General features: G+C 34.0%; 1 protein-coding gene and 1 non-coding gene across 5 annotated transcripts in view; both read right to left on the bottom strand.

Annotated features, from left to right (window-relative positions):
* Positions 1 to 27,338, bottom strand: part of Abca3 (ATP binding cassette subfamily A member 3) — a 121,382-nt gene that overhangs the window by 76,145 nt on the left and 17,899 nt on the right. For 3 of the 4 annotated variants that reach the window (XM_073974592.1, XM_073974588.1, XM_073974590.1), the window contains one exon: positions 7,567 to 7,596. The exons of the other annotated variant lie outside the window; for it this stretch is intronic. The gene's annotated coding sequence lies outside the window, so the exon portion shown is untranslated. The remainder of the gene's footprint in view (positions 1 to 7,566; positions 7,597 to 27,338) is intronic. 4 annotated transcript variants of the gene reach the window in all.
* TRNAY-GUA (transfer RNA tyrosine (anticodon GUA)) lies at positions 985 to 1,080 on the bottom strand. Its single transcript has 2 exons — positions 1,044 to 1,080; positions 985 to 1,020 (listed from the first exon to the last, which is right to left on the bottom strand). It is a non-coding gene; the product is annotated as a tRNA-Tyr (tRNA).

The raw sequence follows: 27,338 nt of genomic DNA, 5'->3' as shown, positions 1-27,338 counted from the left end.
CTCACCATTTAAGGAAATTTTAATCATAAGTTTTACAAATATAGCGATTATCAAACAACAGGCCCCCGAAATTCATCAAAAAACTTATAGCATTTTGGACCACGGGGCATTCCTGAACATTTTTTGAAAATTGCATGCATTAAACTGTATATACAGTCATATGCATAATTATGCTGAAAAATTAACTTTTGTCACCAATATTACGGGGTTATAAATTTAATAATATAATCTCAGTCTTTAGACTGAAGTGGGTATATACACGTTGATGCGATGAAAAATATGTTCCAACTAAATAATCGTTTTCAACCCCAAGAATCTTTGGACGAAATACCTTTGCAAGTTGAAGACATGTCTCGGATGGTTTTGACATTTTTCACAATATATTGCCCTTACGGTCCTTATTACAACGGTAAAGGGTGTAAAAACCGGTAAATATGAGCTGTGAGTAACTCTGATGAATAAGATTTAATATACCTTACAAATGAGTTCATTTGAACTTATATTAACAACCACACCTATATGATATACTTTTGTGAGAATTATAATGAAAAATAGTTACTAAGCGAGTTTAAAAAACGTTTTACGTGGGGCAATAATATCGATTATATTTACAACATTGTATAAAGATAATATCGAATTAGTAACGAAGTTATATGTTCGTGAACAAATAAATATGAGTGCATTTGTGCAGTTCAACAATATTACAACAAAACAGACTGACTATATTTTTGTAATTATTTTATGTATGTGTCTATGATAATAAAATTTGTAATTTCCCTGCATAAAAATGTTGTTATGATAAAAATAAAGAATGTTCCATCAAAGATGGTTTAGTTATATTGTTGATTTATATGTAGACATTGACAATTTGCTTTAAATATAAATTTTTTTCTGTAAATAATATTTCTTTTCATAGGAAAAATTCTTTTTTTTTTTGGAAAAAATTGACCAAATAGTTTATTTATGAATTTACAAAAAAAAATTTCCTTCGAGCCGGATTTGAACCAGCGACCTATGGATGTCTATACTAATTCAATTCTCTTCTACAGTCCACCGCTCTACCAACTGAGCTATCGAAGGCGTTGGAAGTCAAGCATAATGCTAAGCATAAAACGACCTAATGATAAGCTTTGTTATCACAAATTCAAGAGGTGATAAAGTTTAGCATAACAATTAAAATCGCTTTTAGATTTTATTATTTCATTTTAATGTTGTTTAGGCAATTCAGACAATTATTTAAATCTATATAAATAAAAATCAAATGTCGTTCGTTGGTAACGGCATCAGTTGAGAAGGGCTGCACCGATTTGGGTAATTCTTTTCTTTTTAAATGTTCGTCATAACCCAACTTAGGTTTTTATTCAAAGAAAATTTGACCACGCCCACTTGTTTTAATTTTCAATTTTCATCTTTTCTACAAAAACTACTGAACAGATTTTCCTGAAATTGTCAGGGAATATACTGCTATGATCCCCGGTGCAAATAGGCTACATATTTTGTTGAATTTCGGATGGGGCAAGTTACTTCCCCTATACCTTATTTCTTTAAAAATGCTATAGTTACAATAATTACGAATGTATAGGTTTGGAAATTAATTTGCAAGATAACACAGTGTTATTTTTATTTTTTGAGTCATATTCTGACACCGCAGCGTGATAGAAGACCACAAATAAGAAGATACGTGTTCCGTCGTTTTTCCCTATCACTTCAACTTATGGTTATGGTTATGGGTTATGGGCCCCCAAAGACCGGAGGCCTTGATGCCAAAAGGGATCATTTTGTCAGACACATATCTTCTAAACCGCTAAGAATTTGGGTTTACTCATAGAAGAAAAGTTGTAGCTCTCATCTTAAAGAATAATAATTGTGAAATCCATTCAACCTCACCTTCAAGGTTAAAATCGTCAAGGTCAAATTTCCCTTTTCATTTTTTCTCGGATTTTAGTCTACAGATATCAAGCCGATCAAAATTGAAACAAACAACCAACTAGAAAAATTTACCTTAGATCTTAGTAAACAACTTTCTAGAACATACGAACTCTGTAGAAACGGTTCTCAATGGTCAAAATATCAGATCAAATGCGATATAAACATACCGCATCGGGAATATACCCCACATTCCCGATGCGGAATTTTTAAAAATTCTATATTTGCAAAAATTACGCATGTATCGGTTTAAAAAAATATATTCTTGATCAGCGTGCAATTCTACATCGATATAGCCATGTCCGTCCGTCTGTCCGACTGTCCATCTGTGGAATTCACTCTAGCGTCCGGACGGATTGACTTAGGTGGATGAAATTTTGGGAAAATCTATTATATGTACGTAGGACTTTTGGTATTGAAAGCGGGAAATGTAGGTCTACGCTTTCGTATAGCCCCCATACAAAATGACGCGTGACGCGTCGTTGTTTTAAGGTATTTTTAAGATATTTGTCCCATTTTTCCACCGAATTGGTTGTAATTTGGTATTTTGTGTCTCCAGAGGCCAAAAAACATTCCTACCAAAGTTGGTTTATATAGGTCCACGTTTTGGTATAGCCCCTTATAACGCCCCTTATAAAGTACGCGTCATTTTAATATATTTTGAATGTATTAGTCTCATTTGACAACAGAATCGGTTGTAACTATGTATTTTGTGTTTCCAGAGGCTATGAAACATAAAATGTTTATATGGGTCCACGTTTTGATATAGCCCCCATAGGACAATATCTTCCGATTTTCGGTATTTTGAAGAGTTTTTGAAGACAAATGTCATCCGCAAAATCGAAGTTTTCGAGTTGTCGTGAGATACTTCATGTTATGCCTCTTCTCTGAGAGCAGACTCGATGCATTATTTCATCCAGTACGGTGGTGCTCAAAATATTTTGTGCCTTAGTCTCTCTGAGCGAGTCTTTCCTTTGCTAAACCACGACAACTGAGAATAAAGAGAACATATGTTATTGTTGTAGTCACGTTAACGCATATGGGTGATCCCGTCTGATCCAGTACAATTGTGAACAGTAGGGGTGACAAGGGCATCCTTGCTTTACTCCAGCCAAGATCACCCATATACGTTAACTTGACTGCAACAACAACATATTTTCTCTTTATTCTCATCTGTGGTGGTTTAGCAAACGACAGACTCGCTCAGAGAGACTAATGCACAAAATATTTTGAGCACAACTGCTTTACTCCACCGTTGGTGAGAAATGGTTGGTTTATGTTCCCATTGTGAAGAACTGAAGGTTCTGCATCCTTGTACATCGTTCTTATTATTCAGATTATTTTCTGGAGTACTCCCTTTTTGCTCAATGCTTCCCATATGGCAGTTCGTCTGATGGCGACGAAGGCTTTTTTAAAGTCGATGGACAGTATTATGACTCATAGGGTGTTGGCCTGGTCTACACATCGTCTATTTGGTCTGAAGCCAGCTTGTTCACCTCTCTGAATGTTTTGTACTTGCCTTTGAATTCTTTTTTTATTATGGTTGCTAGAATATTGCATATGGTGTTGAGCAGGGGTATTCCTCTCCAGTTTTTACAATACATATTTCAAGTCGCCACTTCCACGTTGGAGGCAGTCTTTCTTCTTCCCAAGATGATATGATGTGAGGTCGTAGTAACTCCGCTGAGGTTCTGTCAACGGCTTGCAGATATTTCGCCGGTAAACCATCTTCTCCTGCTGCTTTGTTACTTTGTAGTTGTTCTATTGTCTCTTTAATTTTGTTCAAGCTGCGAGGGTTACCCGGTATATTCAGCGTATTTTCCATTGAACTGCTATATTACATTTAGTTATTTTCAGTGGCGTTTCTGACGTTACAAATTTCTTCGAAATGTTCTCTCCATCTTTGAATTTGTTCAACGTTGCTAGTTAGTGGCCTATCATTACGATCTTTACTACTGCTAGTTCACCTTTTATTTGTGAGATTACCCAGCAAACAAATCCTTACTAAATAATGGGTTTTTATAGTACTTTTTGGTAGTCGTAACTATTTACAAAACCCCCTAGAGCATGTCGCACTGTATTACTAGTTATCCTATGACCACTAACTATTTATTCTGTGGCCACTAGAATTTGAAAAATAAGCTAAAAAATCTATTTTTAGAACAGGTGAAGTGGGGTTTGTTTTAAATTTCAACAGACTTTATATTTTTACTTTATTTTATTTCGTTCTATGCTGGATTTGATCATGCGAACTTCTGATTTGTAGCCGACCACACTACACACTTGGCCACGCGTACGAACATTAAAGGTTACTTTGTTTTTCAAAATAGTCAGGCTTAATCCCATAGTTGTTGTTTTAATATTTTATTAAAACAACTTTAATTTATTAGTGGGAAAAAATTGGCGATGTTTACCAAGGGGTAAGGCAGGGAATACTATAGTTTCAGATCTCGCCACAGATCTTCATCAGTTCCCTTAATTCTTGTTTTTCAACAAGAAACTTTTTATACCCAAGTGTCAATTGCTAGCTCAAATAGATACGTGCGCAAAGAAACACTCTGATCGAGAATTTCTTTGGCACTACCTAAACTCTAGCAACTTCACTTGCAAACAAATCCAAATTTTTCCCACTGCTATGCGTTCGTCGATTCTCGACGAAAAAGCACATAACTAATTTGTTGGTATTGCATACTACAGCAATAAACAACATTTTGACGGTGCCCGGTCTCACAATTAGGAGGGTTGGCGTTTTTTGTTTGGGATGACGACTTCTATTTTGTTTTTCAAAATAGTCAGGCTTAATCCCATAGTTGTTGTTTTAATATTTTATTAAAACAACTTTAATTTATTAGTGGGAAAAAATTGGCGATGTTTACCAAGGGGTAAGGCAATTGACACTTGGGTATAAAAAGTTTCTTGTTGAAAAACAAGAATTAAGGGAACTGATGAAGATCTGTGGCGAGATCTGAAACTATAGTATTCCCTGCCTTACCCCTTGGTAAACATCGCCAATTTTTTCCCACTAATAAATTAAAGTTGTTTTAATAAAATATTAAAACAACAACTATGGGATTAAGCCTGACTATTTTGAAAAACAAAATAGAAGTCGTCATCCCAAACAAAAAAAAAAAACGCCAACCCTCCTAATTGTGAGACCGGGCACCGTCAAAATGTTGTTTATTGCTGTAGTATGCAATACCAACAAATTAGTTATGTGCTTTTTCGTCGAGAATCGACGAACGCATAGCAGTGGGAAAAATTTGGATTTGTTTGCAAGTGAAGTTGCTAGAGTTTAGGTAGTGCCAAAGAAATTCTCGATCAGAGTGTTTCTTTGCGCACGTATCTATTTGAGCTAGCAATTGACACTTGGGTATAAAAAGTTTCTTGTTGAAAAACAAGAATTAAGGGAACTGATGAAGATCTGTGGCGAGATCTGAAACTATAGTATTCCCTGCCTTACCCCTTGGTAAACATCGCCAATTTTTTCCCACTAATAAATTAAAGTTGTTTTAATAAAATATTAAAACAACAACTATGGGATTAAGCCTGACTATTTTGAAAAACAAAATAGAAGTCGTCATCCCAAACAAAAAACGCCAACCCTTCCATTAAAGGTTACTTAAACGTTTACATGTGCACCACCATTTGTTTTATATTTTGTCAACAAAAAATCGTGTTCCGACGTTGAAATCATAACTTAGTAAAGAGTAATATTAGTAGTAATGTTTGTTTACATTACTTTGTAATGGCTTACATAATGACAAACGGATCCAAAATTTTGCTGGGTATCTATCGTCCAGCGTAGTTTTCTCATGTTGCTCTGGCTAGCTGCTTCCTCGGCTGTTTTTGGCAAATCTTCTAGAAACTTCATTTTTCCTTTTCTTTGCTTGTTCTTGATACTGTTCTCTTGTGATATTTTTGTTGTTGTACAGCATCTTAAATTCCCCTCTTTGAGAAATTACGCCCAATGCTTCTTCCGCAACTTGTAGATATGTTAATGTGATTGATGTCTTCCCATGTTGGGTGTTGATTTATTGCCGGGGCTAGGGTGTTTCCGGTTGTGTTGTTTTGCTGTTGTAGGCGGGTAGTTGTTTTCGCCTGGTGTGTCTGATGTTTCTTAATGGACATTTATTTCAATTTCGTCTTGATTTCACCTATGATGAGCTCGTGGTCACGGTAAATGTCAGCTCCTCTTTTGTTTCTGACGTCTGACAGAGATCTTTTCCATCTTCTACTAACACATATGTGGTCTATTTGGTTGCGAGTATTGCCGCTGATGCCATGATGTCTATGTGTATTTCTGAATCTCTCCGGGAAGATGGACCAGCTGAAATGTTTGACACAGTTCTACATTATTTTTAACTTAACATCCATGCTTTCCGATTGTTGAACGGGCGTTAGTATTGTCGCCCCTATATTTGCGATAAAGTAACCCATGCGAATTATGATGTCTCATCTCTGAATTTCATTTAGCATGGATGTTAATTCTGCGTAGAATTCATCTTTCACGGTGTCTTCAGCATCTTCTGCTGTGTGTCTTTATAAACTTCTTAAATTGATTTTGAATAGAAGGTTATCGCTTGCAGTTAGTCTGATAAAACAACAGATTTTTAAGCAATTTTGACAATTTCGGTATCAAAACATTCTCTATTTTTGCTGCAATTTGACAGTTTTTGATCTTAGAAGGTGACAAACATCCCTGCTAATTGTTACAGTACACGTCGACGTTTTGGTATAGTCCCTATATGATTTAAAATTTTTTTATATTAATTACCCTATCAAACATGGTTCGATGGCGAAATTTTTTGGATGGGGTTTTGTCCACCCTTAATTCAAAATTACGATTTATATCCAACATGACGTATTTATAAATCTTCCATATAATTGAAATGGGTGGGGATCGGACATACAATTTACAAAATAAATAATATCAATTGGTTGTTGGAACTTGAAACTGTGACTTATAGTCTAAGCATGTGCTCCATATTTTTGTGAGTCATAGTAGTAGGCAGTTGAAGATCCAATATCATAACTCACACAAGTAAATAGTTCTAATAAGCAATATAATTAATAACAAATTTGAATTCGATAACAAAAATAATAATTCAAATGTAAATGGTGGAGGTTGGGGTTTCAGGCATTCAACATGTGTCTGGCAAAATACAAACCCTTCTGATGGACTCAAAGTCATTTAATTATATATATGTCAAAAAATTTATTATCATATGCTCTGTGATATTATCTTGAGTGACAACTAATTCATCATTTTTATGCGAAAGTACATCAATGACATGTGAGTGGATAGGTCAGTAAAAACATCAAAAACAAATCATCAAAACAAACAAAGTTTCCTAAAATTACTTTTTATCTCAAGTAGCGATCTCAAGTCATGAGAATTGGAACCTTAAATCCCATGACCAACTAACTATTGTTTGGGGAAATAAAAATCGACCATCAACTACTTGAGAGATAGTTAAGTCAAATAAACAATAACTCTACATAATAATAACAATATTATTAGTGGTCTAATAAGTATTTGAAAATAAATGAGATATTGATAACAACAAATATTCGTGGAAAATGTGTAGGTTTAAGTTTAAGATATTAAAAACAATGACTAATGTTGTGCTGGGCACTTACATTTATGGTGTGTTTCCACCTAACAGGAACCTGCAATGAAAAAAAATTTTAATTATAGGATATAGAAACAATACGTACGGCTAAAATTTTTGAACGGATATAGATATTTTCAAAATCCTTTTTTTTTTGTTAGACAGATAACACAATTCAGCTTTCAGATGAATTATAACCGGTCAAATTCGGTCTGGTAGTTGCAGAGAAATTCAAGGTCAAAGTTAAAATTTTGTTTTTTTTACTATGTATTTTCCATCAAAATATGACTGTTTTTGTGTTTTTATATCTTCCTATATATTAAAGACGGTCAAACACCAATAAATAAACTATAAAAATACCAAAAAACTTAAAAAAATTTTTTTCGACAATTTTTTTTTCAATTTTTAAAAAAAAAAAATCCAAAAAATTTATTTTTTAAAAAAATATATAAATTATTTTTTCACAAAAAAAAAATTATATAACCTCTATAAAAACTTATATACTCAAAAAAATTTCCATTTGTGTAAAAAGCTGTGATTCATATGGAAAACGGTATGGAAAAACACACACATTTTTACCCATGTAATTTCAATAAATTTAAAAAAGTGTTGAAGGGACGGAACTGGACTGGTATAAAAGTATATATGGGCTGAAGGTGGAGACTCTCCGGTATCTTTCTGTGAAAACAGAAAATTCTTCCATGTTGTTCCACAAAAGTTCTAGTCCACTAAATTTGTAATTTCATAAAATTTCGTACCTGAGGGAAAGTAAAATTGCTCATGCTGTGTAAACGCTACGGTAATTTGTTAAACCATTTTTAAAGGTCACAATCCTATCTACCTTACAAAAAAACAAGTAAGAAAATATCAGTCAACTGTGCCGACGGAGATATACCCTTAGCCACTGACCTAACCAAACACAATAATTATACCGTATATAAAATATATTGATTTTGTATCACGAGTTTGCTTTAAAATCTGAACGTACCGTAATGTGGAGCTATACCAAATCATTGACATATACCAACCATTTTTAGTAACCAAACTTCTTCATAAAGAACTCGAAATATTAAATTACGTTAAACAAAGTTTGAAAAAAAAATTGAAAAAGTTTTAGAGTTATCTTGCACAATAGCCATTTTAGTATGTGCCGGGAGGCTTTTGGAGCTTGGACCATTATATCAGGAAGTATTGACATACTACGGGAAAAGATTGTACCGTTATAAATGAGGCCGCTAGAACAACCTACTAAAAAAAGAATCAAAACGATGAGAGATGAGCTCCTAAACTTCACTTTTCTCGAATTTTGTGTGGGATGTACCCGAAGGAATGGACCGATCAGTCCATATTCCAACCTGTTACATGACTGGATGGAATAATATGATGTGCAAAGTCTGCACCAATCAGAAACTCCCTGCGAGAATTATCTTGCGGATTTTCCATTTTGGTAGGTGCCGTCGGGGTTTCTTCGAACATTTAGGACAATGTCTCAGGAAGTATGGACTTGCGTGGGAAACAAATTGTACCGTCGTAAAGGCAGCCGCAAGGACAACCTGCTGAAAAAATCAAGACAATCCGAGAGGAGCTCTTAAACTTAACTTTATCCGAATTTTGTGTGGAATATAGTTCATATTCCAACCTGTTACATGACTGGATGGAATAATATGATGTGCAATGTCTGCACCAATCAGAAACTCCCTGCGAGAATTATCTTGCGGATTTGTGATTTTAGTTGTAGCCGTCCGGGATTCTTGGAACATTTATGACAATATCTCAGGAAGTATGGACTTCCGCAAAAATTGTACCGTCGTAAAGGGAGCCGCAACGACAACTTACTGAAACAAATTTCAAAACGATCCGAGAGGAGTTCTTAAACTTCACTTTATCCAAATTTTGTGTGGGAGGTACCCGAAGGAGTTGACCAATATAGTCCATATTCGGACCCGATATCTGGAAGGAATAATAGGATGTGCAAAGTTTGGACCAAATCGATTGGTCCCTTCGAGTGTTATCGTTCACACCATTTTACAGACAAATTTTGAAATTTTGTGTGGGAGGTCCCCAAAGGAATGGATTAATATGGCCCATCTTTGCACTTAAACTAAGTTTGAACAAAATATTATAATACCCAAAATCGTGCGCACCAGCCAGACAGACAGACATACAGACGGACGGACATTGCTAAATCGACTCCAAATTGTCTGAAACGAATTTCCTCCAAACATTATTGGGGTCTAAAACCGTTATTTCGTTATTATAGCTAATTCGGTCTGCAAATGTGGTGAAGAACGTCAAAATACCTCAAATCCGGAGGTACCGTTATATGGGGGCTATACCAAAGAGTGGACCGATATAGCCCATCTTCGAACTTGACCTGCCTATGGAAAAAAGACCTTCAAAAATACCTGCAAAATTTCAGCACTCTATCTCAATTATTGCGGACGCTAGAGTGATTACAACAGACGGACAGACGGACGGACAGACGGACGGACAGACGGACATGGCTAGATCGTCTTAGAATTTTAACCTGATCAAGAATATATATACTTTATAGGATTGCAAATGAGTAGTTCGATGTGTTACAAACGGAATGACAAACTTAATATACCCTCCATACTATGGTGGAGGGTATAAAAATTTAAATAAACCATATCCCAGCAAAAGCCAAAGATGTTATTCAAGAATGGGTGCAAGTGATTTGGCATGTCTTCTTTTTAGCATCTTCACTCATTCTTTACACAAGAGCGTGACCTCTAAAGGAACCAAATCAGTTTTAGATCCTAAGCATGGAATTTTCACTAACACCGCAGAATATCATCTTTAAAAACCCTTTGCTACCGCATATCACCCAGTTCCCTAGCATAGTATTTTCACTAACCGTTTGACATATCAACATTACCTTAATTTATCTTTAACTTCTGAAGATCAAATGGGGAATAACAATTCGATATTTATCAAATACTATTATAAATAAAACCATAACAAATGGAAACAACGAAGTTATTCTTGTTGAAATTATAGGCCTGTCACGGTGCTCTTGAGTCAAATTTAAATGGAAGGTGCTTACACCTGGGAAATTTTCGCGGACTCTGAAACTACAATGTTCATAGATGAGAAAAATCAAAAAACAAAAAAATCGCCGGAGCGCATTTTAAATAAATCGTGATTCAAGTTGACATTTTTAGGGGTTGTTTAGGTTTTTGCGATTTTGCTTGGAAACCGCAAGTCCCATCAAAATGGGAATAAAGAAAAGGTTGTAGCTGTAAAAATTCTCTACAAGATTGACCTTAATGATATTTTCGTAAGTTTTACAACTTTTGAGATATAGAAGTTGAAATTGGGACAATACAAATTCAATTCAATTCTGTATCGTCTCCTTATAAAACAATGTCATGACTGCAATTTCCCAAATTAAACTTGTATATCTAAAAAAATGGTACAACCTAGGAAAAATTACATAAGCCAGTCTTGTTGAGAATTTTCACACCTATAAGATTTTCTCAGGTCCCATGCCGATAAGACTTGCCGTATTCAAGCAAAATCGCGAAACCCTAACAAACAAAACCTAAAAATGTAAACTGAGCTTCTTTATCTCAAAAATGGTACAGCCTGAGAACAAATCATAAGCATCAATCCTGTAGAGAATTTTCACAGCTACAAAATTTTCCTTATCTCCATTTCGATTGGACTTGCGGTTTCCAAGCAAAATCGTGAAAACCTAAAAAACACCTAAAAATATGCGATTTATTTAAAAATCCCTACAGCGATTTCTTCTTGTTTTTGGATTTTTCTTATCTATGAACATTGCTGTTTCACAATTCACAAAAACTTCCCCTGTGTAAGCGGTTTTCATTAAAACTTAGTTAAGGCGCACCCTTCATTACATTGTTTTATAAGGGGGCGATACAGTCAGTGCATTGTCCCAATTTGAACTTCAATATCTCAAAAATGGTAAAATCTACGAAAATATTGTGAAGGTCAATCTTATAGAGAATTTTCATAGCTACAACATTTTCTTCAATCTCATTTAGATAGGACTTGCGGTTTCGAACCAAAATCGTGAAAACCGGCGATTTTTTTGTTTTTTTTATTTTTCTCATCTATGAACATTGTAGTTTCAGAATCCGCAAAAACTTCCCAGGTGTAAGCACCTTTCATTTAAATTTGATTCAAGAGCACCGTGCTGTTCGATAACTTCGAAAGTAAAAAGTATTTGCAAATTCTTGCAACTACTTCTCATTTCTCTTTTACTGAACTAGTTAGTTATCGAACAGCATTTTGTAAAAGTTTGTACAAACTTTTGTGCTATCGTACAGACCTTATATTTAGCATTCATGGATTTGATTCAAATGTTGAAAAGAATATCCGATGTTTCACGAACTGTTCTTAGCATTTTTGGAAGTGGCTCTAATGCTGAAGAAAAAATTGGAGGTTTTACGAATTGCGTTTATCATTCATGGCATTCGTTCAAATGCTGAAGAATATATCGGAGGTTTCACTACTTCATTTGAAACAAGATATAAAAGATCCAGTGAAATTATGGCATAGCATAAGTTACAGAACATAAGTTTCCTCACTACTACCAATGAACTTAAGTTATCCTATACGTAACGTTTGTTCAAAAATCCGAACTAAAAAAGATTTCGAAAAGCGTAGATTTTCTACTTGTTACTACATTTTTGGATATCACCATGGCTTCAAATACCGAGAGACGAGAATAACATTTTTCAAAAAATTATTATTATGAAATAAGAAATGATTATTATTTGTCCAGTTGACAAAAACAATTGTTGGAGTTGACAACAACGATTTTTGGAGACACAATACTACATACGGAATCTAATAATCCCTGTTTCCACGTACGACTGCCGTCGACACATATAATTTATTATCCAACGTTTCAAACTTGGAAGGGGGTAGTCTACTCAATATCACCTCGAAATTAAAGTCGCTACAGTCGAAAGCGACTGTATTGTCGTTCATCAAATAATTTTTATTTATTGTTGTCTTATTAGGACGAAGGTCATTATTAAAAAAATATATATATAAATCGTGGATATTAAAAATAAATATTTTTTTCATAAATCGTTGATTTTTAAAAAATCTTTTTTCATAAATCGTGGATTTTTAAAAAATCTTTTTTTTTCATAAATCGTGAATTTTTTTATAAAATGTTTTTTCAAATATTTTTTCATAAATCGTTAATTTTTTTAAAAAATATCTTTTGATAAATCGCGAATTTAAAAAAAAAAATTCATAAATCGTGAATTTAAAAAAAAAAACTTTATTTCATAAATCGTGAATTTTTCAAAAAAAATATTTTTTCATAAATCGTGATTTTTTTTATATTTTCATAAATCGTAAATGTTTTCAGAAAATATTTTAAATAAATGGTGGATTGTTTTAAAAAAAACATTTTTTATAAATCGTGGATTTTTTAAAAAGTATTTTCTCTTTGATTTCTTTAAAAAATATTTTTTCATAAATCGTTGATTTTTTAAAAATATTTTTTAATAAATCATTTTTTAAAAAATATATGTTCATAAATCATGCATTTTTTAAAAAATATTTTTTCATAAATCATGGATTTTTTTAAAAATATTTTTTCAAAAATCATGAATTTTTTAAAAATATTTTTTCTTAAATCATGGATTTTTTAAAAAATATTTTTAAATTTTTAATTAATAGGTGGAGTTTGATAACTTCTATTTATACGGACATTATTGCAAATTAGTAGATATGAAGTATTTTTGGAGGCTTTTTTCTATCAAGTCTACTTAGTGTCTTGACTTTCTAGACTAATTTCTCAATACATATACATGAATCTTGAATGACAAGACACTAGGTAGACTTGACTATGTGAATCCAAATGGGAAAATGGTGTTCAATTAATTGTTATCAATGTCAATTTTGTTACATATCGAAAACTAAAAGAATAGCGATGACTAATACCGTGCATAGCAAAATGCTTATCAAAATATGTTTATTATACTTTTTCTATTCAAATGATTTTTCACAGTTCTAAGGCGTTCGATATACTTTTCATTAGCAAATTACTTTTGTTGGTAATAAAACCATAAAACGAAACCACTGTGTAATTGAAGAAGTTGGAAAAAAGCATTCCATCACGTGCTTCAGGTAAAATTCTGATGTCTCATTTGCCGATAACAACTATATTAAACATTAATCGACAAACTAAACCGATAACAATTGTTTATGATAACTCCGTACTTAGCCACTGTCCGAGTACATATAATTGTGCATCTGTACTTCCAAATTGAAACATTAACTGAATTACTAGACAAAAAAATAGTACGATTTCTTTGTGTGGCCATAAAAGAAAACAGTTATTCCAAATACTTTTTCTGTTTCTGAATTCCTGGTAACTGACGTGAACCAACGATTAAAACTTTACCGGAGTGATGGAACGAACGATCGGTTAATAAACGCTTTGTGTTGAAAAGTATCGTAGACTTTTGACAAGGCCGTAATGTTGAGCAAGACCTACATTAAGGTGGCCAACGATGTATAAAAAATATTTTTTAAAAAATTCACGATTTATGAAAAAAATATTTTTTATAAAAAATTATTTTAAAAAAATCTACGATTTATGCAAAAAATATTATTTTTTAAAAAACCCACGTATTATGAAAAAAATATTTTTCAAAAAAACCCACGATTTATGAAAAAAATATTTTAAAAAATCCACGATTTATAAAAAAAATATTTTAAAAAATCCACGATTTATGAAAAAATATTTTCTAAAAAATCCACGATTTATGAAAAAATATTTTTAAAAAATCTGCGATTTATGAAAAAAATATTTTTCTAAAAAACCCACTATTTATGAAAAAAATATTTTAAAAAATCCACGATTTATAAAAAAAAATATTTAAAAAAAATTCACAATTTACGAAAAAATATTTTTTAAAAATCTGCGATTTATGAAAAAATATTTTTAAAAAATCTGCGATTTATGAAAAAGTATTTTTAAAAAAATTACGATTTTTGAAAAAATATTTTCTAAAAAATCCACGATTTACGAAATTTATTAAAAAATCCATGATTTATGAAAAAGTATTTTTAAAAAATCCACGATTTATGAAAAAGTATTTTTAAAAAATCCATGATTTATGAAAAATATTTTTAAAAAATCCACGATTTATGCATAAATATATTTTTAAAAATCTACGATTTATGATTGGCTGCGTCACGGCAGTCATACGTGCAAGCACAAGTCGAAACCTTATTTTGTTCAAACTGATTTCGCTTATCGCCACATACCGAGAACATGCTGCCTCAAGTACCACTTTGTGCATGGTAATTCTATGAATGTTTTCTTTTGGAAGTACAGATGTCCAATCGTATGTTGACGGTGGCAAAAATACCGACATACATATCATAAAGAATTATTATCGCTTTGACTGCCGATTAATGTCTAATGTAGTTGGTATCGTCGTTAATATGAGACAACAGAATTTTAAAGATGCTTTTCACCTTCTTCAACAAATGCACAGAGGTTTTGGTTAATGGTTATGATAAATTAACGAACGTGTTAGAATTCTGAAAAATCATTCGAATAGAAGAGTTACATATGTATACAAATATTTTGATAAGCGGTAAGCTTTAGTTTAGTCATAGTCATAATCGTCCGGTTATTTGTAGATATGTAACAACTATTGATTATTTTATTATTGGAGAACAAAAATAAATAGTTTTCTACACCTTTTTCAGATGTAATTCGAATCATTTTAGTTGTAATTCGAGAATTCCATTTGTAATTCGTAACATTTCAATTGCAATTCGAATTATTCCATTTGTAATTCGAATTATTCTAATTGTAATTAGAATTATTCTATTTGTAATTCGAATTATTCTATTTGTAATTCGAATTATTCCATTTGTAATTCGAATTATTCCATTTGAAATTCGAATTATTCCATTTGTAATTCGAATTATTCCATTTGAAATTCGAATTATTCTAGTTGTAATTCGAATTATTCTCTTTGTAATTTCAATTGAAATAATTCAAATTACAAATGGAATAATTCGAATTACAAATAGAATAATTCGAATTTCAAATGGAATAATTCGAATTACAAATGAAATAATTCGAATTTAAAATGAAATAATTCGAATTACAAATGGAATAATTCGAATTACAAATAGAATAATTCGAATTACAAACGGAATAATTCGAATTACAAATAAAATGTTACGAATTACAAATAGAATAATCGAATTACAAATGAAATGTTACGAATTACAACTGGAATGTTTCGAATTACATGTGAAAAAGGTGTAGTCAGGTTTTCTTACACGCAGAGAAAAAAATATGTTTGATCCAACAATATTCCAAGAGCAAAATATGTATTGTTAACATATTGTTGGATTCCTTATGTAGTATTGTGAATCCAACAATCGTTTTTGTTAAATCCAAAAAATAGTTTGTGTCAACTGAACAACATTTCTCTCATTTCTTCGAAATTTCTTTCTCTTCTCTCGCTATTCGATGCCGTGTTGAAAAAACAATTTTGGTGAGTTGTGGTGTTTGTATGACATGCTGCCTTTATCTTTGTTTTTGTGTGTATGTATACCAACAATGAGACTCTTGTTTTTATTTGTTTCTGTTTTGTTTCATTCTTATTTTTTATTTCATTCTTCTTTCCTTTTCATGTTTGTTATGGTGTTTAATTATTCCTCATGTTGTGGTAGCAGCTTGTGGCTTTTTGTTTGTCTTTGTTGTCAGCTAAAGTAGCAAACCATGTATTGCGTTCATCAATGCTCGTAATATTATACGCGATATTTATATCAAAGTTGTGTGGAAAGTGTATATGAGAAGTATATACACTCAAATCAAAAAATTTAGTATCTGGTTTTCAGGGCTGACAATATGTTTTGTAAAAAATTTAGATTATGATTGCTCCTACAATCGGTATTGTTAACGATTTTTACAATATTGCAGAAATTCGAAAGTTGTTTTTGTTTTCTATGTTCGGAACAAAATATGGTATTTTTGGATTTGGATTACAATGTTTGTACAAAACAAACACATTTTTGGAACCAAAATAGATATTTTTGTTCCAACAAAACCGAAAAATATTTTTTCTCTGCGTGTAGTGTGGGGTATCACAATTAAAGATGGGCGAAGCCCAATCCAAGTTTTCATCGTTCTTTATTGTCAGAATATTCAAATATTGTAATTATACCCTACACAACTATGTGGAAAGGGTATTATAAGTTTGTTTTGGTAAAAATGCATGTAACACCGCGAAATATTCTTCGGAGACCCTCACCCGTCCCTCCGGCCGTCCGTCCGCCTGTCCATTATAAATTGTAATCAAACTCCATTCCGCAATTATGGACCGATCGTCACGAAATTTTGCATGGAGGTCGGGCTCAGACCAGAATAAATCCCTATTTTTGTTGGAGATGATCGTGAAATATTTTTATCCAATTTTGTAGCGGCTCTGTAGGTCGCAATAATAGTCTGATCAACGCGAAATTTTAAATATGGTAAGAGTATATGACAAAGAAGTAATGGGTGTTTTTTTAAGCTAGATAGAACTTTAAATTGTAAAAAGTAACACAAAAAATTAAATTTTGATGAAACTTTTTTTTATTTGTTTCAGTATACTCTGACAAATCATCATGAATAGACTCACGCTTGAACAACGCTACGAAATTATCCATATTTACTTTGAAAATCAGTCGTCGATTCGCGCAACTTATAGACGACTTCGTCATTTGTATGGCGTTCAGCGATGAGGCGCATTTTTGGCTTAACGGGTTTGTTAATAAGCAAAATTGCCGCATATGGAGTGAGACCAATCCACAAGAGACCCTACAGACTCCATTACATCCAGAAAAATGCACCGTATGGTGCGGTTTTCACGCTGGTGGCATCATCGGACCTTATTTCTTCAAAAATGAGGCCGGAGCTCGCGTTACGGTCAATGGAGATCGTTACCGCACCATGATCAATGATTTTTTGTTTGAAAATATGGATGACATTGATCCGGAGGAGATGTGGTTTCAACAGGATGGCGCTACGTGCCATACGGCGAACGCAACCATCGACTTATTGAAATCAAAATTTGGCGATAAGTTGATTTCGATAAGTGGACCTGTCAATTGGCCTCCAAGGTCGTGCGATTTGACACCTCTCGATTATTTCCTGTGGGGCTACGTGAAGTCACTGGTTTATGCTGATAAACCAGCAACAATTGATGCCTTGGAGGCCAGCATTGTTCGTGTTATTCGTGACATACGGCCAGCAGTGCTCGAAAAAGTGGCCAAAAATTGGACGTCCAGAATGCACTTCGTCAAGAACAGCCGCGGTGCCCATATGCCCGAAATCATTTTCAAATGTTAATGTCACGTATTGATCTTTCGAATAAAAAAAATTGATTACAATTTAATTTTTTGTGTTATTTTTTACAATTTCAAGTTCTATCGGGCTTAAAAAAACACCCTTTACATAGCTTGCAATTTGGACCAGAACTTTTGTGTGAAAATTGTGAAAATTTTTAATATAGAGCTTTTTTTTGCATGATGACCTGATATTATTTAGCGGGTGACATAGACCATTACTGTTGTATGAAAAATATACAAATGTTATTTTTGGTCCATATTTTAATTCCTGGAGGGCATATACCGGCAAAGTAGCCTACATATGGAGTAATAACTACTGACTTTTCCCCTGATGCAAATTGCAATAATGTGTCTGCTAGATAACGGGCCTACTGCCTAATATATAATGGGTTTTGTGTAGATAATGACAGAGACATTTTCAGTTCAGTTGTCAAATTGGATTTTTTATACAAATATTGCAACGACCCCACCTATTTTATAACTCAGAATTTAGGGTAAAGGGGATACAAACAAAATACGACCAAAGATGTGTCTCATCGAAATATTGGTTTTAGATCCCAAGTATGTTTGGACGAAATTCGTTTCAGACAATTGGGAGTCTATTTAGCCCTGTCCATTCATCTGTCTCTCTTAATGTCCAGCTGGCTGGTGTGCACTATAACTCTTGAACGGATCTACCGATTAGAACCAAATTTTATACATCGTAATATTTTGCCCAAACTTTGTTTAAGTTGGAATGTAGGCTATGTCCGTCCACATCTCCCCCAAAAAAGTTCAAAATTGTTTTCGAAAAGTTGTGTGAACGATAACTGGCGAAGTGAGCAATCGATTTGCTCCAAACTTTCCATATATTCCTTCCAGATATAGATCGGATAAGACTATATCGGTCCACACTTTAGGGTACCTCACACACAAAATTCGGAAAAGGAGAAATTTAAGAGTCCTCTCGAATCGTTTTGGATTTTTTCAGCAGATTGTACTTTTGCCGCAAATCCGCAAGATAACTCCCAAGGGAATTTTCTGATTGGTCGAAACTTTACACATCGTATTATTTCATCTAGTCATGTGTCAGATTGGAATATGGACTATATCGGCCCGTCCTTCGAGTACCTCCCACACAAAATTTGGGAAAAGTGCAGTTTGAGGATCCGTATCGGATCTATTTGGTTATTGTTTTTTTTTAAAGAAGATTCTTTTCACGGTCCCTATTCTGATCCCTTTTCAGGGGTAAGTCATACTTCCTGATATAATAGTTCAGAAGTTCCAAAAACCCCTGACAGCTTCAATTAAAATTACAAATCTGAAAAAATAATTCTCAAACTTTTCCAAAACTCAGAAGTTAGCTTACTAAAATTGTTTTGGTATAGCCCCATATTACGATACCTACAGATTCCACGTATTTTGAAGCAAACTCGTGTTACGGTTAGCGCAGCTGAATTATACTATCTTCTTGGCTGTGTAATTGAATATGAATAATTTTGGGATTTATAAATTTGTTTGCATGCAAAATTTTTGAATTTCTATTCATTGTTAGCTATTTCTACCGATATAAAATATATTTTAGATACCACAATATATGCCCACAATGAACTATTTTCGAATCATATGTGAGGTACAAGTGCACAATTTTGGACGATAAATTTTCAATAAACTCGCAAAAAATTGCATGGTATTTATTTTTATTTATTTTAGGTGTATTCCAAAAAGGAACCTGATATTCAAAGACACTTTGAAGATGTAGCAGGAGGGGCTAATCAATGTGAATTTTCCAATTTTCGAATATTTTTTAGAAACGTATAATTTATATATTTTTCCACAAACATCCCAGTAAAAACAAGGAAGGCTTCTCTAATATCAATGGATTCATATTAATTTATTGATGTGTGACCTAGTTTTATCGCCGAGTCCGAACGGCGTGTCCTTAGTTGCCACTTGTAGAGACTTTTCTCATTGCTGAAATACACAGGAAATACCGCCAACATTACTAAGGGGTATTTTGCCACCGTTGACAATTTGATGGGAATCGAACCCGGACATTCAGCGTGCAAGGCGGTTGCACATATGTAGCTAATTCCTACAGGTTGTGGTGTAGGATATCACATGGTCGGCCCCGCCCGACAATAGCCTTTGCTTACTTGTTAGAGATGGGGCCGTGTTACGGCTACACAAAACTAAGCACATAAACATCTATGTCGTGTTTAGTGTCACGATCGTGACACGAGCTCTCTCTAATCAAAATATTTTAATATTCTGAAAACAAACAACGATAAAAACTTGAATTGGTTGTCGGATCGTATCCCCCTTTATAGATAAGGTGCAGTTTACGCATTGGCGGATGTACTTGCAACGAACAAAGCCGATATTAGTGGCATACAGGAAATACGATGAATTGGAAAAAGCGCCACAACAACACGTCCTACCATGAGCAAACATTTGACAACGTAATGTGATAGAATTTGCAGCTGCAAAAACATGATAGTTAGCAGTACAAGATTAAAGCTGCTCGATATTTATAAAAGCACTCGACTGTCACCGGATAAAAATGCACACATAGTTTGGAACGAACTTTGAACGTAAGGGGCTGTCGAAGGCTGCTCTATAATCGACAAAAATATGGTAAGTGTCGATCTGCATCTCTTGGGTCTTTTCCAGTATTTGCCAAAGGGTAAATGGTGGATTCGCCAGGTCTAAAGCAGCATTGGTAGGACCCAATTATTTCGTTGATCATAGGCTTAAGTCGCTTACATAACATCTCTGCATCTGAAAATGAAGACTTATGCCCCTATAGTTAGTGCACACATTCGTATTTAATTTCCAATGGACGGGACACAGGATGCTCAGGTTCCAATCGTTAGGTACGCGATCTTCCTGTCATATGCTGGTAGCTAGCTGATGTTTACAACCTATCAGCGTGTCGCCTTCGGTTTTGAACAGCTCGGCTGGTAAGCCATCGGGTCCTGCTGCCTTATTATTCCTCAGCCGGTTTATTGCTGTGATAAAGCATCTTGGTCGGGCGGTGTACATTCAATACCATCTTCTGGCATTGCACCTGGGATACCTCCTTCGTTGTCTTCGCTTGTATTGGTTAACAACAGTTTGAAAAAATGTACGTTCCATATCCCGAGCACCCTACCTGTATCAGTTACCAAATTACCTTGCTGATCTCTACAGGAGAATGTGTCTGTACCACACTCCCGCTTTTCGATTAATCTGTTTTTTCCAGCGGCAAAGACGTTTCTAGTCTCTCCTTTTCTCCTGATACGCCTCTCGTGCGCTAGGCGTTGCTACTGATTGTAGACCAGACGTGTACACGACCATCCACTGGTGTCGCTGCAAAATACTCTTAATTTTTGTTAATTCAACAACATGTAAATGTTTATGATTTTTCTGTTAATTTATTTAATGGACGATTTTAGATTGGGTTTTTGTTTTGATATTAGTAAATCAACAAAGAACAAATAAGAACTGCGTTAAGTTCGGTTAGGGTTTGGACACACCAACCCTAGTTGTATTGAAATAAAATTGATCGATTAGTTTCCTTTCTATGGGGGCTATATGGACCTATACCTACAAATTTCTGGGACAAAGTTGTATGCCCCCAACGAAGACTAAGTACCAAATTTCAGTCATTTCGGTGTGATAATGAGGCTGACACCTTCAAAATACCGAAAATTGGGTGGTACCGTTCTATGGGGGCTATACTAAGGTGTGCACCTATACCGACAAATTTCATATGGAACGTTTAACACCCAAAATGAAGAGCAAATACCAAATTTCAGCCATTTCAGATATTCAACGCCTTTTTTTTTGAGATCTTTGTAGGGATTTTAAATGATCACTTTTTTTGTACGCATATACCATTACCATATAGCTAAAATGACAGGAGCCACTATCCTTTTTACTTCATCAATATGCATAGTCCATGATGAATTATGCTGCAGAGTTATTCCAATTACTTTAAGGACTGACATTCATAAATGTGGGTATCTCCGATCGAAATGCCGAATGAAATATCATTTTGGGGACATCGAGCTAGAAATCGAATAACTTTTGTCTTTTTGGTGTTTAATACCAATTTATTTAGTCTGCAATACTCCATTATTAATTCAGCATAGTGTTCCATCTGGTATTTTAATATTATATCATGATTGTATGGATAAATCAACGCAATATCATAAGCGTAAATTACTAATTTACCAATAAGATGTAGTTTGGATAAATCATTTACGTATATGCTGAATAAAAGTGGACCCAAAACACTTCCTTGGGGCACGCCGTGTTCTCCTATTTCAATGCTACTTCTTACGCCACCGATCTCCACAAACTGCTTGCTGTTTTCAATATAACTTTGCAGTAACTTTAGTTGATTTTGCCGCACACCATAATAGGGAAGTTCTGCAAGTAGAATTCGATGATCAACAATGCCAAAAGCCTTCGATAGATCATAGAATGCTGCACCAACTCCACCAACGCTTGCATCAAGACCGTCACAAATAAGGTTTACAACAATAACAGTACCATCCTGCGTTCCACTGCCTTTGTTGAACCCAAATTGCAGTGGATACATTTGTTCTGTCTGTTCGAGAAATGTTGAAACCTGCTTGTAAATCAATTTTTCAAACAATTTATCTATTACCGGTAGCAATACAATTGGCCTGAAGTCAAATGTTTTAAAAGAATTCCTAATTTTGGTAAATGGTACAATTTTAGCGATTTTCAAATCTTCCGGGTAAATTGATACATTTATCATCGTATTAAAAACTGAGGCCAGGTGCCCACTAATAAAATCGTTCACCATTACCAATACTTTGCCTGATATTTCACCAGGACTTTCATTTTTATCAATCTTTGAAATTAAGTCAGCCATCTATTATCTACTGACATCCTCAAAACAAAATGTCGATTGGCATTGAGATAGACGATTGAGATTCTCAATGTCATCACCTTCTTTACAGATTATTTTCTCTTTAATTATTTTCGGGATATTCAAAAAATATTCGTTAAACATATTACATTTGGCCAAGTCATCATCAATTAGTTGATTTATAACATTTTTCAATATTATTCTTTTTTCATCTTTCCTTCCCAAACACGTATTAAGAAAACTCCAACGTTTTCGTGGGTGAATCCATACAAAATTTGCTGGCGATTTTTATAACTCTGCTAATATTTTCGTTTTCTGATCTCTGCCATGCTTCCTCCTCCTCGCTATTAGTTAGTCCTTGTATTTTCGGAGTGACTGTAGCTGATCATTTTCCCATGGTACTAACATTGCTTTAGATTGCACCCTCAACTTCTTCTATTGTTGTATTATTATTTGTGTAATTTTTAAAAGTATGGGTAATGTTTGCTATTTCTACTGAAGGTTTGGTAGAACTGTTGAAGGTGGTAAGGTAGTTTTGAATTTTATTAGTAATATTCTTATAATTATATGTAGCTTTTAACTCTTGTCTTGGTTACTTGAATATTTTTGAGCGCACTTCAAATTCGGCACCATAAAACAACAGGTTAAGAACCTTAGCTTGTGAATCTGCACCTACAATGTTCGGACTCTTTATGGATAAGGTGCAGTTTACACTCTGTTGGATGTAACTGTAAAATAAATACAAAGTCGATATTTCCGGCATACAGGGGGAAATACGATGGATTGAAAAAAGGTGTCACAACAACGCCTTAACACGTTCGCGGACGTGAATGCTATAGCATTCATTTTCATGGTGACTTAGGATGACGTGAATGTTATAGCATTCACATGCAAAGTCAATCTTTAGTCATTTACTTGAATACAGTCGCATGTTTTTGTGATTTATGTACATAATACGACTCAATTCATATACATAATATTAATAATTAATTAATAAATACACAAAAAAAATAATTTCGAAAAAATTGGGTGTCATTTTTTACCTCTCTGGTTTTTTTTTTGCGTCCGCGAACGTGTTAAGGTGTATTATAGCTTCCATGATAAAACATCTGACAACGGAATGAGGCTGGAGACAGCCAGGGGCTCTTATCAATGTCGAAGGTTAGTGCTATCAGCCTCATTCCGTTGTCAGATATTTCACTATGAGTCTGAATTTCCAGACTGTTGGCCTAAAGATATTCTCCTTTCCAATTTTGACATTAAAATCGCCTAGAATAATTCCTTGCCTTGTCCTCAGTGGGAGCATGAGCGCAAATAAAACTAATGGTGAAGAATTTTGCCATTATCCATATTGTAGCAAGTCTTTCATTTACTGAGGTGAAGCTGGAAACCAGATGTTTTAATCTCCAAGCAACTGCAAATCTGCAACCAAACTCATGCTCTATGTCATTGCAGTTACAATACAGTGCGTCACCTTTAGGTGTTGTTGTGACGCCTTTCCCAATCTATCGTATTGGCTGTATGGCAGTAATGTCGCTTTTGTATTTTTCAAATGCCAATCAGTAAACTGCACCTTCTCTATCATGGTCCTTAAAACGTTTGCGGGGGTAGGTTTAAGTTACCTACCCCCGCAAAGGAGTTTGTCTTTCTTTTTCTTTGTTTTTTAATAGTGAGGGTTATTCTGAACGAAAATTCCCCGTGAGTTTTTACACTTTATCCCTTAAGCTGAAACGGCGGAAAGACAAAATTCACAGGGAATTTTTCTTTCAGAATAGCGGCCAGTATGTGTTGCGTTTGGGAGGGTTGGGTTAGTAGCCCAACACCCAACCCACGTTTTAAATGTTCTTATGGGTGAAGGCTCGGCACATGTTAGCTCACTATTTTTAGCGGATGCTAAAAGATGAGATGAAAGAGGAACCAAAAATAGTTCTGGGTTTTGCCATATTAAAGCTGATCAGGGCCCCCTACGTCACCCTTCTATTTTCCCTACTCTCTCATAATTCAAAACATTTTGCATAAAATTAAAAAAAAAAAACAATTTTATTGACAGCTTAATAAAACATTGCGTAAATAAACACTAAATGGATCAAAATCGAAAAATGCAAAAAAAACTAGCGATTTGCTTTTTTGTCCACTTAATTACAATCTATAGTTGTTACATATCTACAACGAAGGCAATGACTAATGCCTTGCATGGAAAAACGCTTATCGGAAATATTTTTTATGATTCCTCTTCTATATGAATGATTTGACATACTTCGAAAGCATTCGTTAATTTATAATTGGCATATGACTGACTTGTTTTTTTGGTAATAAAACCATAAAGCGAAACCACTGTGCAGCAATTGAACAAGGTGAAAAGTATGCCATCACGTGCTAAAAGAAAAATTCCAATATCCAACCATTCTAATCTCCATATGGCGATAACAATCACACTAAACACATTAATCGGCAGCCAAACCAAATCGATAAGAATCTAATTGTTTATGATAAGTCCATATTTTGGCCACTACTGCCCAGCATAAGATTGGAGATCTGTACTTGCAAAAGGAAACAGTAATATAATTACTAGACAAAAAAATGGTACTTCAGACAGCACGTTTTCCGTTACGATAAGCAAAATTAGTTATACCAAAAGCTTATTTGGGCTTGTTTTTGAATTCCGTGTATGAGTGGCGTAAACCAATATTACAAGCCTTGGCGGAGGTATTTAATGGGGTAATGAGGCGCATTTTTGATTGTATCAAATCCTAATGAACTTTTTGATCGCAGTGCATTCATATTACATAGAATATTTTAACTGTTTGTGAGTAATAAATATATCTCCTAGCAACACAGAAAAAAAAAACACACCGAAAATTTTGATTAAAAACTTCATCACGATATTTCTGTCGAAAGTTGATAAAATATTACAAACATATTGGTAAAATGTTTATCAAACCTGAAAATGTTACTAGAAATCGACCGATCAACGATTTCAAACAAACAATTTATTGAAATTTACTGAAGTTTTTAAACAATATTTGCATAGACTAATGAATTTATATAGACTACTAGCTGAACCCGGTGCGTTTCGCTACCCCTTTAGATTGATATGCATTTGAAATTTTACGGTTTTTTTAAAATCAGATAGAAATAAATTCAAAAATGTAAAGTAAAGTATTTATTGTAATGCTTTAGGATATACAATGTTTTTTGTTTTTCCTTCAGGAGCGTAAATAAACAAATCGGCCGGTCTACCAACACGTGAACATGCAACGTAGAGCTGACCATGAGAAAAGCAAGAACATGCTAAAATTAGGCCGCATACACGAAGAGTCTGCCCTTGGGATTTATTTATAGTCAATGCAAATGTCAAACGTACAGGAAACTGCAATCTTTTAAAATTGAAGGGCGTTTCTGTTGCTATTAGAGGGATTCGGGGTAGAATTACATCTGAACCTATTTACTTCCCAGTAATAATGGTTGCCTCAATTAAATAGTTATGTAGTTTTTTTTTACTGTTAACCTTGTACCATTGCAAAGGCGAGGTGGGTCTATGTTTCTTAATAAAATAATAGGAACACCAACTTTTAGCACTAAATTATGTGGTGGAAAGCCTGAAGATCCAACGAACTTAGGAATTCAACTGGATAGTTAACCGCGTTGTCTTCAGTTGCCACAGTATCAATGGATTTGTACGCTCGTGCATTTCCTGAAATTCTATTGAATGAAATTCTTTCAATATAATTTACCAATTTGTTTTGTAGACCAATTCCCGCCACATATTCCAAATTTCATTGAAATGGGCTTACATAGCGTGTTTGGTGCATCAAATACATGAAATCGGCCGAAAATATATATGGGAGCTATATGTAAATCTGAACCGATTTTAATTTTGTAGATAAATTTCCGCCACATATTTCAAATTTCATTAAAATTGGACAACCATAAGGTGTTTATTGCATAAAATACATGAAATCGGCCAAAAATATATATTGAAGGTATATCCAAATCTGATCCGATTTCAATATAATTTGGCAAACTAATTTCTAGGATCAATTCCGTCAAAGATTCAAAACTTCGTCAAAATTGAACATACATGGCGTGCTTGGTGTAGAAAATACATGAAATTGGCCGAAAATATATATGGGAGCTATATCCCAATATGAACCGATTTCAAAATAGTTTGGAACATTTATTTCTGCAATAAATTCCGTCACACATTCCAAATTTCATTGGAATTGGGCATATAAAACGTGTTTTATGCATCAAATGCATTAAATCGGCCGACAATATATATCCAAATCTGAGCCGATTTCAAATTACTTTGGCAAATTTATTTTTAGACCAAATTCCGTCACACATACCAAATTTGAAGACTGTATCGATAATCGTTCGTTAGATATCAGCATACAAAGTCTACAGTTTTTGGAGGTACTTCCGATCCTGAGGCTATATCTGCAGATCGGGGCGGAATTTTTAAGATTTATATAGCCTGTGACATTTTCAGGCCGTGTGGTAATATACTCTGAAAGTTTCAGGAAGATCGGTTCAGCGGTTTTTGAGTCCATAAACTTCAA

This window comes from Musca autumnalis, unplaced genomic scaffold, assembly GCF_047663935.1.
Source record: "Musca autumnalis isolate F117 unplaced genomic scaffold, ASM4766393v1 scaffold_3, whole genome shotgun sequence".
NCBI classification, from domain to species: Eukaryota; Metazoa; Arthropoda; class Insecta; order Diptera; family Muscidae; genus Musca; species Musca autumnalis.
The sequence above is the reverse complement of the archived record's forward strand: the minus strand, read 5'-3'. Positions and strand labels throughout refer to the sequence as shown.